This window comes from Myxocyprinus asiaticus, chromosome 10, assembly GCF_019703515.2.
Source record: "Myxocyprinus asiaticus isolate MX2 ecotype Aquarium Trade chromosome 10, UBuf_Myxa_2, whole genome shotgun sequence".
Classification (NCBI taxonomy): domain Eukaryota; kingdom Metazoa; phylum Chordata; class Actinopteri; order Cypriniformes; family Catostomidae; genus Myxocyprinus; species Myxocyprinus asiaticus.
Genome location: NC_059353.1, coordinates 45,195,343 through 45,208,220, shown reverse-complemented (window position 1 = coordinate 45,208,220; position 12,878 = coordinate 45,195,343). Strand labels below are relative to the sequence as shown.

Here is a 12,878-nt window from a genome sequence, read left to right as displayed (position 1 = left end):
CATTTCAAATTTGTATCCCCTTCCCTCGCTAACTTCCCTCCATCTCATGGACTCGGATGTACGTCACTGCTTACGTTGCGCGAGTGTCCACTACTGGCGGAGGACGTGCAGTGGGTTTAACTGAAACACCCTTAACCCTCGATCGCTTGGAGCACGTTGAAGGCTGATGTAAATTTGTGGAATTATTTAGTGATTTTTGTAACTGAGAAAACAATGTTTTCAGAGATTGATTTCAGAGGCTTATGTATAAATCGTGTGTTTAATGTTTTTTTTTTTTTCATTAGAATGAATTGTTAGAAAGGATTAATCAAGATTTACACAAACGAAAATGTTAACATAACAATGAACACATAGGCTATAACTGTGTGATAAACAGTTTAAGGTAGCTACAAGTATTATGCTGTTAAATCTTAATATAACTTTTTTAAACTGCTTAATTGACCTAACTTCACTTTCATTATACATTAGAGTTGAGTGGGGTTGGGGTTTATGAAGTGCAATCTGCTGTCATGTCACAATCAAGTTGCAGTGTGGGATATGGAGCTGCCTGAAGCGTACATCAGAGTAGGCTCGCTCCCTTGGTCAAAATCGAGGGATTGAGCGTCTGTCAACAGAAACGTCCCTCACTCACTTTCAAAATGGCGGCGGGGATTCCCCCAATGGGAAGTGCTTAGGGGAGTTAGTGTGGATGTTAAAGGTGCAGTATGTAACAATTTTCATGTAATATTCGCCTATTTTTTGCCAATGTGTGAACGGCTTGTAACGCAACTTAAAAAATGTGCCCTTCCCGGACTTCCTAGGTTGCCTATTAAAGCCTGTAGACTGATTTTCACGCAAAGGGAGCGGGTTGGTTTTGCTGGGAAAATCCAAAGGATGTGACGTTTATGCGCGCTCCCGAGAGCCTTGCCTCAGTGCTTCTCTTCTGCTATTCAACAGCGACAAAAAAATGCAACACTAGGTAACGTTATCTTAGAGATGGAAAACATTTATCTACTGTATCCCGTCTGGCTAAGCGGGAACGTGATTGTGGTCGAGCGAAAATTAGAGTGAACATCGGCAGGGCATTTGATTCCTGGAGGGACCTTCATTCGGTCTTGGGGATCAAAACCGACCCTGAATTGGTGTTCTTCTTATTGGACAGGTAAGCTTACATAACTGCAAAGCATGTGAAATATAGTGCCATAAGGATTGATCTGTGTCATTTTAGCTAACTTGATCTTGCCTGCTAACGCTGACGAATTGCAAGCTACCTTGCTTTGTAACTTTCAAATAAATTCAACGATATTCTCTTTATACTAAAAGTCAGGTATACAGGATAAATTTAAGCAAATACGCTGGTTTCTTGATCGTAGTACAACATATGACATACAAAACATACAATAGTGCAACATAACAGTGCAGTGCAACAGTAAACTGTCTGGTATAGTTCAGTAGTATGTAGCTTTATGTGTGTATCAGTATGCTATGTTAGCTGATAAGTAGTTTAAGTTTAGTCTCAAAGTTTGTAGTAAAACAATCATAACTGTGTAATTTTAATTATGCTACCTCATCTGGCAGCATGATGCCGGTGAATCACGTTCAGTCTCTTTGTACGTTACGTCATTGTTTTGGCTGATGCTCGCTTGCTAACGTCCCTAGGGAGTGTAGCAACAGGTAGCTGGCTGCAGTTCACTTAATGGCCACAGGTGTCATTAATAACAAGGGTTTCTGAATCTTACACACTGCACCTTTAAAAGTGAAGTGGAACTTCACTAGTCTTGCAGGATGCAGACAAATACACTTAGATTTTCGGGTGAAAAGTCAACAGAGTGGCGCCAAAAGCGAATTGAAAAGCGCCTTGTTATTATTTGTAAATTATGTAATGCCCAGTAAACAAGAATGCTTACTTTATTATCCCCTTACCCCAACCCTAAACCTAACCGTCAGTGAAGTAAAAATGTAATCTCCGAATCCCACTTAGTAACTTGGCAGAATGGGGTCAATGTCAGGGTGCTATAACAGTAATATGTCGAGTTCCCATGTGATCATGTTGGTTAATAATTTTACATACCTGCAGAAAAACCAGATGAGATCCACTGCACTGTCGAATTTGAATTTAGTAGTCCATCTTTGTGTGAATGCTTACTTTGAGCTGGTATTGCCATTCACTCCTCACTCAGGATTAGGAATTCAGCTTGTCATTGTCAGCTGGGACATACTGGAACACGGAAAACATGCATGAGAACGAAAGGGGAGGACACAGATCAGCCTGGGAAAGGAAACAGACGTCCAGGGGTTCAGTGCCTGTCACTGCGAAAGCAAATTCCAACTCTAATTAACAACAAGAGTAACACTGGCTGCATGAGGGTGGATCACTGCACAGACTCTAAAGATCCTGTTTGAATTTATCCTCTAGCATATAAAGGTAAGTGCAAAATATGATTTCAAAGATTGGTGGTTTTGTTTTGATAATAATAATAATAATAATAATAATAATAATAAAAAAAAAACTGTGCAATTAATAAAATCAAAGCACAGAACCAACAAACTGTCATGTGTTTTCAGTGCATGTTTTGACTTGGCAAATGAACAGGGGTTTTTCATAATTAAACCCATAATGTAGCAGTGCCTCTGTCTATTTTTGGTGTAATATTGTAAATATTGCTGTATGGTCTGTACAGACAGCTGTACCCCCTATCCCCTAAGATCTCTGTTGAGACAATTTTCCCATGTGTCTCCTCTAGAATATCTTTAAAATATCTTAGATTTTGTTGAGATTACAAAGTCTGCAACAGTGTCAAATATCAACATGATCTCCCAACATCATCTGAGATATGCAATTCATTAGTTTTATATCTCTATACTATGTTAATCATTGTCTTATTTGTGTCCATTTTTATTCCGCCCAACCAATACATTTCAGGAGAAACATCCGAGAACAAATTGGTACTTTAGTAAGTCTCATGGGCTAAGAAAGAGCAACCACTGAGCAATCACATTTTCCTCTGGTTAGGAACCAGCTTTCCAAAAGGCATTTGAAATATATCAATGTAAGCACTTGTTTTTTTCTGTTCAGTAATTTGAACCCTTATTTTTGTAAATAAAAGCACTTTCACACATGTTTCATAGTGAAAGATGGTGGGTGTAAAGAATTACAAAAGCTTACAAATGCTTGCGGGAATAATGAGTCTTTTTGTAATATTTTGACACTGCTTGAGCCCAGCTGAGAAACATGTTGGTAGAAAAAAGTGTTCCATTAAATCAGAGCCAAAAGAAAATGTGCATCTTGCCCATGTCAGTAAAAGTCAGGCAAACGTAGAAGATATAAATCACAAAATGTGGGAGACTCATCTAAACAAGAGCTCTGGAAACATGATGAAGTGAGCAAATGGACTTCAGCCATCACGCTGTCAGGCGAACAAAGAGACCACTTAAATATTGTGCATTATGAGACCACCTCCTCACCCTGCTGAGGCTTATGTTTCTCTTCAAGATAAAGAGTTTCCCTTAGGCCAGTTTCACAGATCTGTTTGAAAGATATAACACCATCACTACAAGCGTTGTTTGGAATATTAACAAACTTGCAGGTGCTCTGATTTACTGAATTCTTTAGGGATGGACAGAAGAGAGGCATTGGTGATTTCTGCAAGTTTCATCATGTGTTTAGCATTTACAGGTAACCAAAACCAGTCTGTATGCCCATACTGTGAGAGATGCAACCAGAGTTGGGGAGTAACTTACTAAAATTAGTGATGCTATAGTCTTAAAGCTGAAGTGTGTAATTTCTTCGCAACTAGCGTCACCAAACAGAATTGCAGAAATGACGCTAGTTTTCAAAAAGGTTTTCTGGAGAAACTACTCCTTTGTTCTATTGGTTGGACAAACAGATAGTCCCACCCCAAACTCATTCCACTGGTTGAGTAAGTGTTGCTGTGTCGAACGGGTCGGGAAAGCTCAAACAAACAGCAATGTTTTGAAAGCGTCATAGAGTCACAGTGTTTAGAATTTTTGGGGAAATCAACCTACAAATGGCTTATGAGAAAGTATCTTATAGAGTTGTTGAAATTAACGCATTAACACACGCAATTATTTTAATTGTTTAAAATGTAAATTTTTTACGCGATTAATGCATTTACCAATTTGACATTAGATTCTGAAATTTTATGCAGCTCCGTGTGAGTTCTAAATACTGGTTGGAATAGGGAGGAACCTTTGTGATGTGTCCGTGGACATTACACATTCAATAATTCATTCATACACACCACAAACAAACAAAACAGAGATTCCCTGTGTTTGTCAACCATGATCAAGTGATGGAGAAAGGACATCTTACAAAACAAACCCAGATGGGACTTTAGAAAAAAAAAAAGAAAAGGGTGTAATTTCGGCGCCATTAGCATCACCAAACGACATACAACACATTTCCAAATGCACTCCTATCATTGGATGAAAAAACAGATAGTTCTGCCCCAAGCTAACACCATAGGTTGAGCTGAAGTTACTGCGTCAAGCTGGACGGATTGCTCAAAACAAACAGAGCAATTTTTGAAAGCACTACAGAGCCACAGTGTTTAATGTTTGAGGAAATCAACCTCCAAATGTTGTCTCTTATGTAGAAAAGCTGGGATAGCTGGAATTATTTTAACATAAAAAATTACACACATCAGCTTGAACTACTTTAGATTACGAGTAGCTTGTAGCGTGACGAACTAGTTTCATAGTTTCCCCAACACTGAATGCAACAGACTCTCCCCTTGTCTCTTTATTGCAAAATAATGTAATTAGTTTAAAGAGGAATTGGCCAGTTACAGACATTAAATAATCTTTTACGTTAATTATGCTTCTCTAACGGCTGTAATGACTAATGCGCCATTTCTAACGTATCTAATGCATTTGCATCTTCTGTTACTTCATTCTATCTCAGGCTTGGTGGAGGGCGCAGACAAGTGCAAGAGAATACCATGTGACAAAGAAACCTTTGATGTTTGCGTTGATAAATACTGTGTTCTTCCGTTTCATCAAACCATGGCAGCGATTGACTACCAACTGAAATGTCCCTGGCCGAACACTAGAAAGTAAGTTATCTATCTATCTATCTGTCTGTCTGTCTGTCTGTCTGCCTGTCAGTCAGTCATTTTATCTATCTGTCTGTCTGCCTGCCTGTCTCTCTGTCTGTCCTTTAATGTCACATAAATCTTAAAGTATTTAAGGAACATAAGGCCTATTCAACCTTTAAACTTTTCTAAGACTTTTTCTTAACAAACTTTACTTTTCTAGTTAAAGATGTGCTCTTCCACTGCCTGTATGTAATTAAACTTGCAGAAATTAACTCTGCCATGTTAATATTCCTTGAGGCTCATTCTCATTAATCAAAGAAGTTGTGCGCTCATCTCCAGGTTTAATGCGTGACAGCACAAGACAGGCTAAAAATAACAGGATTCCACAGTATAGATTGTAATGATTGTTCATAGAGAATCTGGATTCTGGAGTCATGGGAAAGTCAAGTCGTTCTGCTTCCCTGGGGTGCTTTTTGTAACATCAGATTTTCACGAAGTACAGCCATGCCAAAACATAGAACATGACTACAGAATGTTTGGACACTCATCTTCACGACAGCTAGCCCATGTGGATTGTCCAAAACCAAAATATTTAGCAATCTGTCCAAGTAATTATCCCGGTGAGCTAGCTAACAAATTGAAACATCTCTTAAAGGGATAAGTTACCCAAAAAGGAAAATTCTGTCGTAATTTACTCACCCTCATATTGTTCCAAACCCATATGACTTTCTTCCTTGGAACACAAATGTTTTATAAAATATCCTGTCCACTCTTCCATACAGTGAAAGTGAATGGCGATTGAAACTAACAGTCCCTGACAGTCTGATTCATGAACAAATCATTCACACCCATTTTGTGAACAGGATCAAACGATTCATTGAAAAGATCTGACTCAAAAGAACAATTCTTTCATAAATCAGATATTACTACTATGAACTACCATGAACGTGCAAACGTGGATGTCACGATTTTCAATGAATAACGACTTAAATTTTTGTCAGTTCCTCAAATAAATCTGCGGTCATTTTGGAGCTTGACAGCCCCACTTTCATTGTGTGGAAAAGAGAGGTAAGGATATTCTTCAAAAATCCACCTTTTGTGATCCACAGAAGAAAGAAAGTTATATAGGATTGGAACAACATGAGGGTGAGTAACTGATGACAGCATTTAGATTTTTGGGTGAACTATCCCTTTAACTCTTAAACGTATACCTCGGGTCTTTAAAGACCCGGGACCTCATTCCACATTTTATATTCCTATACATATACATAATATACATGTTATTTCTTACTCAATGTGGCACTGATGTTTCAGTGGTTGACTTGATTTACATTTGACATTGCTATTTGACGAAGAAATGACATCGATCTTATAGCAAGTACAACACATGGAAGTATTATATGACTATTGTCATTTGGTTGTACTACTGAAATAATGTAAGTTGTGCATCTGTTTAGAATCAACAAAGTGCCCGAGAAAATACACATAAGTTACACATACATTACACATGTGCAGATTAGTGTTATGTGTAGCTCAATATGTGTTGCATCTCATGAAATTTCAGTGTGAATATAATGAATCCTGTTCTTGATTTGTCCTGATTTGTTGAATTATCTCTTCAATTTATGAAAAATAAAACATATATATATATATATACACTATATTGCCAAAAGTATTCACTCACCCATCCAAATAATTGAATTCAGGTGTTCCAATCACTTCCATGGCCACAGGTGTATAAAATGAAGCACCTAGGCATGCAGACTGCTTCTACAAACATTTGTGAAAGAATGGGCCGCTCTCAGGAGCTCAGTGAATTCCAGCGTGGTACTGTGATAGGATGCCTCCTGTGCAACAAGTCCAGTCGTGAAATTTCCTCGCTACTAAATATTCCACAGTCAACTGTCAGTGGTATTATAACAAAGTGGAAGCGATTGGGAATGACAGCAACTCAGCCACGAAGTGGTAGGCCACGTAAAATGACAGAGCGGGGTCAGCGGATGCTGAGGCGCATAGTGCACAGAGGTCGCCAACTTTCTGCAGAGTCAATCGCTACAGACCTCCAAAGTTCATGTGGCCTTCAGATTAGCTCAAGAACAGTGCATAGAGAGCTTCATGGAATGGGTTTCCATGGCCGAGCAGCTGCATCCAAGCCATACATCACCAAGTGCAATGCAAAGCGTCGGATGCAATAGTGTAAAGCACGCCGCCACTGGACTCTAGAGCAGTGGAGACGCGTTCTCTGGAGTGACGAATCATGCTTCTCCATCTGGCAATCTGATGGATGAGTCTGGGTTTAGCGGTTGCCAGGAGAACGGTACTTGTCTGACTGCATTGTGCCAACTGTGAAGTTTGGTGGAGGGGGGATTATGGTGTGGGGTTGTTTTTCAGGAGCTGGGCTTGGCCCCTTAGTTCCAGTGAAAGGAACTCTGAATGCTTCAGCATACCAAGAGATTTTGGACAATTCCATGCTCCCAACTTTGTGGGAACAGTTTGGGGATGGCCCCTTCCTGTTCCAACATGACTGCGCACCAGTGCACAAAGCAAGGTCCATAAAGACATGGATGAGTGAGTTTGGTGTGGAGGAACTTGACTGGCCTGCACAGAGTCCTGACCTCAACCCGATAGAGCACCTTTGGGATGAATTAGAGCGAAGACTGCGAGCCAGGCCTTCTCGTCCAACATCAGTGTCTGACCTCACAAATGCGCTTCTGGAAGAATGGTCAAAAATTCATAAACACACTCCTAAACCTTGTGGAAAGCCTTCCCAGAAGAGTTGAAGCTGTTATAGCTGCAAAGGGTGGGCCGACGTCATATTAAACCCTATGGATTAAGAATGGGATGTCACTTAAGTTCATATGCGTCTAAAGGCAGATGAGCGAATACTTTTGGCAATATAGTGTATATATATATATATATATATATATATATATATATATATATATATATATATATATATATATATACAGTGGTGTGAAAAAGTGTTTGCCCCCTTCCTGATTTCTTATTTTTTTTGCATGTTTGTCACACTTAAATGTTTCAGATCATCAAACAAGTTTAAATATTAGTCAAAGATAACACAAGTAAACACAAAATGCAGTTTTTAAATGAAGGTTGTTATTATTAAGGGAAAACAAAATCCAAACCTACATGGCCCTGTGTGAAAAAGTGTTTGCCCCACCTGTTAAAACATAACTTAACTGTGGTTTATCACACCTGAGTTCAATTTCTCTAGCCACACCCAAGCCTGATTACTGCCACACCTGTTCTCAATCAAGAAATCACTTAAATAGGACCTGCCTGACAAAGTGAAGTAGACCAAAAGATCTTCAAAAGCTAGACATCATGCCGAGATCCAAAGAAATTCAGGAACAAATGAGAAAGAAAGTAATTGAGATCTATCAGTCTGGAAAAGGTTATAAAGCCATTTCTAAAGCTTTGGGACTCCAGAGAACCACAGTGAGAGCCATTATCCACAAATGGCGAAAACATGGAACAGTGGTGAACCTTCCCAAGAGTGGCCGGCCGACCAAAATTACCCCAAGAGCGCAGCGACGACTCATCCAAGGGGTCACAATAGACCCCACAACAACATCCAAAGAACTGCAGGCCTCACTTGCCTCAGTTAAGGTCAGTGTTCATGACTCCACCATAAGAAAGAGACTGGGCAAAAATGGCCTGCATGGCAGAGTTCCAAGACAAAAACCACTGCTGAGCAAAAAGAACATTAAGGCTCATCTCATTTTTGCCAGAAAACATCTTGATGATCCCCAAGACTTTTGGGAAAATACTCTGTGGACTGACGAGACAAAAGTTGAACTTTTTGGAAGGTGTGTGTCCCATTACATCTGACGTAAAAGTAACACCGCATTTCAGAAAAAGAACATCATACCAGCAGTAAAATATGGTGGTGGTAGTGTGATGGTCTGGGGCTGTTTTGCTGCTTCAGGACCTGGAAGACTTGCTGTGATAAATGGAACCATGAATTCTGCTGTCTACCAAAAAATCCTGAAGGAGAATGTCCGGCCATCTGTTCGTGACCTCAAGCTGAAGTGAACTTGGGTTCTGCAGCAGGACAATGATCCAAAACACACCAGCAAGTCCACCTCTGAATGGCTGAAGAAAAACAAAATGAAGACTTTGGAGTGGCCTAGTCAAAGTCCTGACCTGAATCCTATTGAGATGCTGTGGCATGACCTTAAAAAGGCAGTTCATGCTCGAAAACCCTCCAATGTGGCTGAATTACAACAATTCTGCAAAGATGAGTGGGCCAAAATTCCTCCACAGCGCTGTAAAAGACTCATTGCAAGTTATCACAAACGCTTGATTGCAGTTGTTGCTGCTAAGGGTGGCCCAACCAGTTATTAGATTTAGGGGGCAATCACTTTTTCACACAGGGCCATGTAGGTTTGGATTTTGTTTTCCCTTAATAATAACAACCTTCATTTAAAAACTGCATTTTGTGTTTACCTGTGTTATCTATGACTAATATTTAAACTTGTTTGATAATCTGAAACATTTAAGTGTGACAAACATGCAAAAAAATAAGAAATCAGGAAGGGGGCAAACACTTTTTCACACCACTGTATATATATATATATATATATATATTGTTTTCTAATTGTCTTGAAAATATTTGTAAAATTTTACACTATCTGGGCATTTTGTACAACCGTTTTTGATAGATATAAGTGTCGGGTCTCTAAAGACCCGAATATGTAAGAGTGTTTGGGAAAATTACCATGCATTTAAGGGTTAAGCAGGCAGTGCTTAAGGACAAACAATCCAGCCATATGGGGGATTTTGCACATTCTTATGTGTGTGTTTGTGAAAGAGAAATGACTGTGCTTACGTTCTTTGCATGCGAAAGCGATGTCTAATTAGCCTGCTGTTTCCTTTGGGCTTGTAGATACTACATCAAACTGATTATGTGCATCGAGACTTTTGCAAACTCCACATGCTGTACACACGTTTCCAGAGATGAGATCTTCATGGAAATCCACCAGGTCTATTTCTCCATGTGCTATTATATGAACGATCCAGGTTTGCACATCCTACTAGCGCTCATTGCGCCCTGCACCATTGTCCCATTTATGGTACCATTCCTTTGCCAGTACTTCAACTGAGTCTAAACTGCCAATGGAGGACCATTGACTGCCTAGTGCATTACAGCAAAGTGTCTGAATCAAATCACTAGTATTCTCAGGTGTTTTGACAGTGCTGGGTGATTATTCACAATACATTCGCAATGATTTTGTTTGATATAAATTAAGCAACAATATTAACATCAAATAGTGATTTTTATGCATTTTTGTAATTTATATTGGCCATAAAGACTACGTCGTTAGACTTGTTTAGCATTCCCACCTTGTTTTGTGGTTTGAGAGTTTAGACTGATGTTTTAATAGGGTCTGATTTAAACTCCAGTAGCAAAAATAGTGTTTGATATATTTCAGTCATTCAGTTCAAACATTCTGTTTCAGTTAATTACACAAAAAAAAAAAAAAAAATAAATAAATAAATAAATAAATAAAGGCCAATTAATATTACTAGTATTCTCTAATGTTTAGATAGGGTTGGGCAATGATTCATGAAGCCCCAGGCACACTACACTTCGCAATTCACTACCATTCAAATGCATCCGAACATGGGAGACCAGAAACACAAGCTCATGCGAAGAAATTTCGCATTCCGCCGGTTACAAAAGTTCAAGTTTGGTGACCTATGACCTGCGAATCTGGATGACGAGAAGACTTGAGACCAATAGGTGATCGAAACGTAAAACACTAATCTTGGCTCAGTTCAAAGAAAACTTATTTCTGAGCTGCATGTTTTTATTGTTGTAGGAAAGTGAATAGATTAACATTTTGAATATAATATTTGTGATGTATTATTTGCTAAAACCAACAGTCTTAATATCCTGGTTCATTGTGTTGTCTGAAATAATGTCACGTGCTCAAATTGTAGTGTGACAGCCCTGGCGCAACCTTAATACACTTGCCTTGATTTTGTTTCATGATAGAAAATGAACCAATAAATATCACAATAATATTAATACACATTTTATAAATTTTTTTATTTGGCCATTAAGTTTCCTAAAGACCACATCATTAGACTAGTTTCACAATCCCACGTTGTTTTGCAGTTTGAAGTTTAATAGCATTCCGATTTAAACGAGTTGGTTAGAGCAATTTATTTCCGCAATTAGGTCCAAACTGTCTGTTTAGGTATATTGATTCAAACCTGATTCAGTGACCTTGTTTACATGCACTTAAGAAAACGGTTTATTCCAGGGTTTTCTGAAACGTCATGTAAACGAGAACGCCGATTTCCTTACACCGTTTAAGGGATTAAGAGAAAGCGGTTTAACACTCATAGGTTTCTCCCAGATAAAGATGCTTATGTGGCCATTTAAACACATAAGAGGCATTCTAAGGGGTTTTTAAGAAGTGCGCATGTGCATGAACAGACCGGAAAACGAACGTCATAGGATGGAGCCATTCACCATATCAACAAGTCAACACAGCAGAAAGAATTCAACATTTCTGGGACTACAGTGGGAAAAGCACATAGTATCAGGATCCCAACTCTCTAGTTTATTTTTTGTTGTGTCGGGATCCAGTCGCCTGTCTTCCTGGGTTTGTGCCTGTCTTGTGTATCTAGTGTCAGGATCCTGCCACTACGGTTGATCTTGTTTATAGTTTTTGAGGCTGGATCCTGACACTATTGTTGTGTGAGTGCACTTGGCTTTGTGTTTTCTCATTGCCATGTGCCCTCGTGTCTGTGCTGTCTTAAGTGATACCCCATCCCCTCGTTTGCCTTGTTATTAGTTCATTTGCCTCACCTGCCTTCCCTCATTACCCTCCTCATTTCCTTCCCTATTTTAACTCCTCTTGTGTTTTGTCCTGTGCCAGATTGTTTTGTGTTAGATCCAGTCAGTTGGTTCCTGTTCTGCTCATTATTTCTTGGTCTGTCTTCCTGTTTGTTTGGTTCCTTAAGTTTTAGTCCAGTTTTTTTCTCCCTTGTGAGAGTGTTTTGTTTGCATTTTGTTTATTTTTTTAATAAAGCCCATTCACTTGTCTCTGTGTTTGGGTCGTTCCCTGGCATTTCCTGACATGTACACTATAAACTATACCCATTTATAAACACCAATTTATAATATCAATGGTCCCTCAAATTCGCATATATGAGCTCGTACACGTGAGAATTACACGTGAGAGGGAAACCCTTTATTGCAGCGCAATTCTACTGCAGGTCGCAATAGAAAGTTAAGGAAACAAACAGAGCAACAACTCTGGAATATCTGGAAATAAAGCGAAGCAACAGAGAATAAAATAGTAAATTCTTCCTTGAATACCATTTTGGTTATTTACACAAGCGTCACGGGAAAATTATGTAACTGTGGAGAAAGCTGCTTACTGACCGAGCCACATGTATATGGGGGTAAAGTGTACTCCGCTTATGCAGGGCATGTAAACAAGAATGCTGCTTTCTAGCAATAAGCTGCTTTCTAGTGTCCATGTAAACATAGTCATTGACCCCATTTACATGCACACCAATAGGCTGATTACTCTCTAAAATCAGCTTAATTAAAAAATCTGACAAGAAAATAAATCATTATGTCATATGATTATGTCATCATTATGTCATTATTACATGACATTTGAAATAATCTCGTTATTCTCTACTTTTGACATTAAACCTTGAAGAGACGTGCGCTCAACATGTGCGCACATTGGATGAGCAGGTAAGATCACCGGGTAACATGGCAAAATCGGCATAATGGGCAAAAATCTACCCTTGTTGATTGATTTATTCATAAGACGTTTAGGCCTTTACACC

The 12,878-nt window shown here is 39.0% G+C and overlaps 1 long non-coding RNA gene across 1 annotated transcript; it reads left to right on the top strand.

The window, feature by feature from the left end:
• The first annotated feature begins 2,223 nt into the window (after window positions 1-2,223).
• On the top strand, window positions 2,224-12,860 carry LOC127447390 (uncharacterized). The gene is made up of 4 exons (XR_007898373.1): window positions 2,224-2,404; window positions 3,593-3,655; window positions 4,904-5,054; window positions 9,946-12,860. It is a non-coding gene; the product is annotated as an uncharacterized LOC127447390 (long non-coding RNA).
• The last annotated feature ends 18 nt before the right edge of the window (window positions 12,861-12,878 follow it).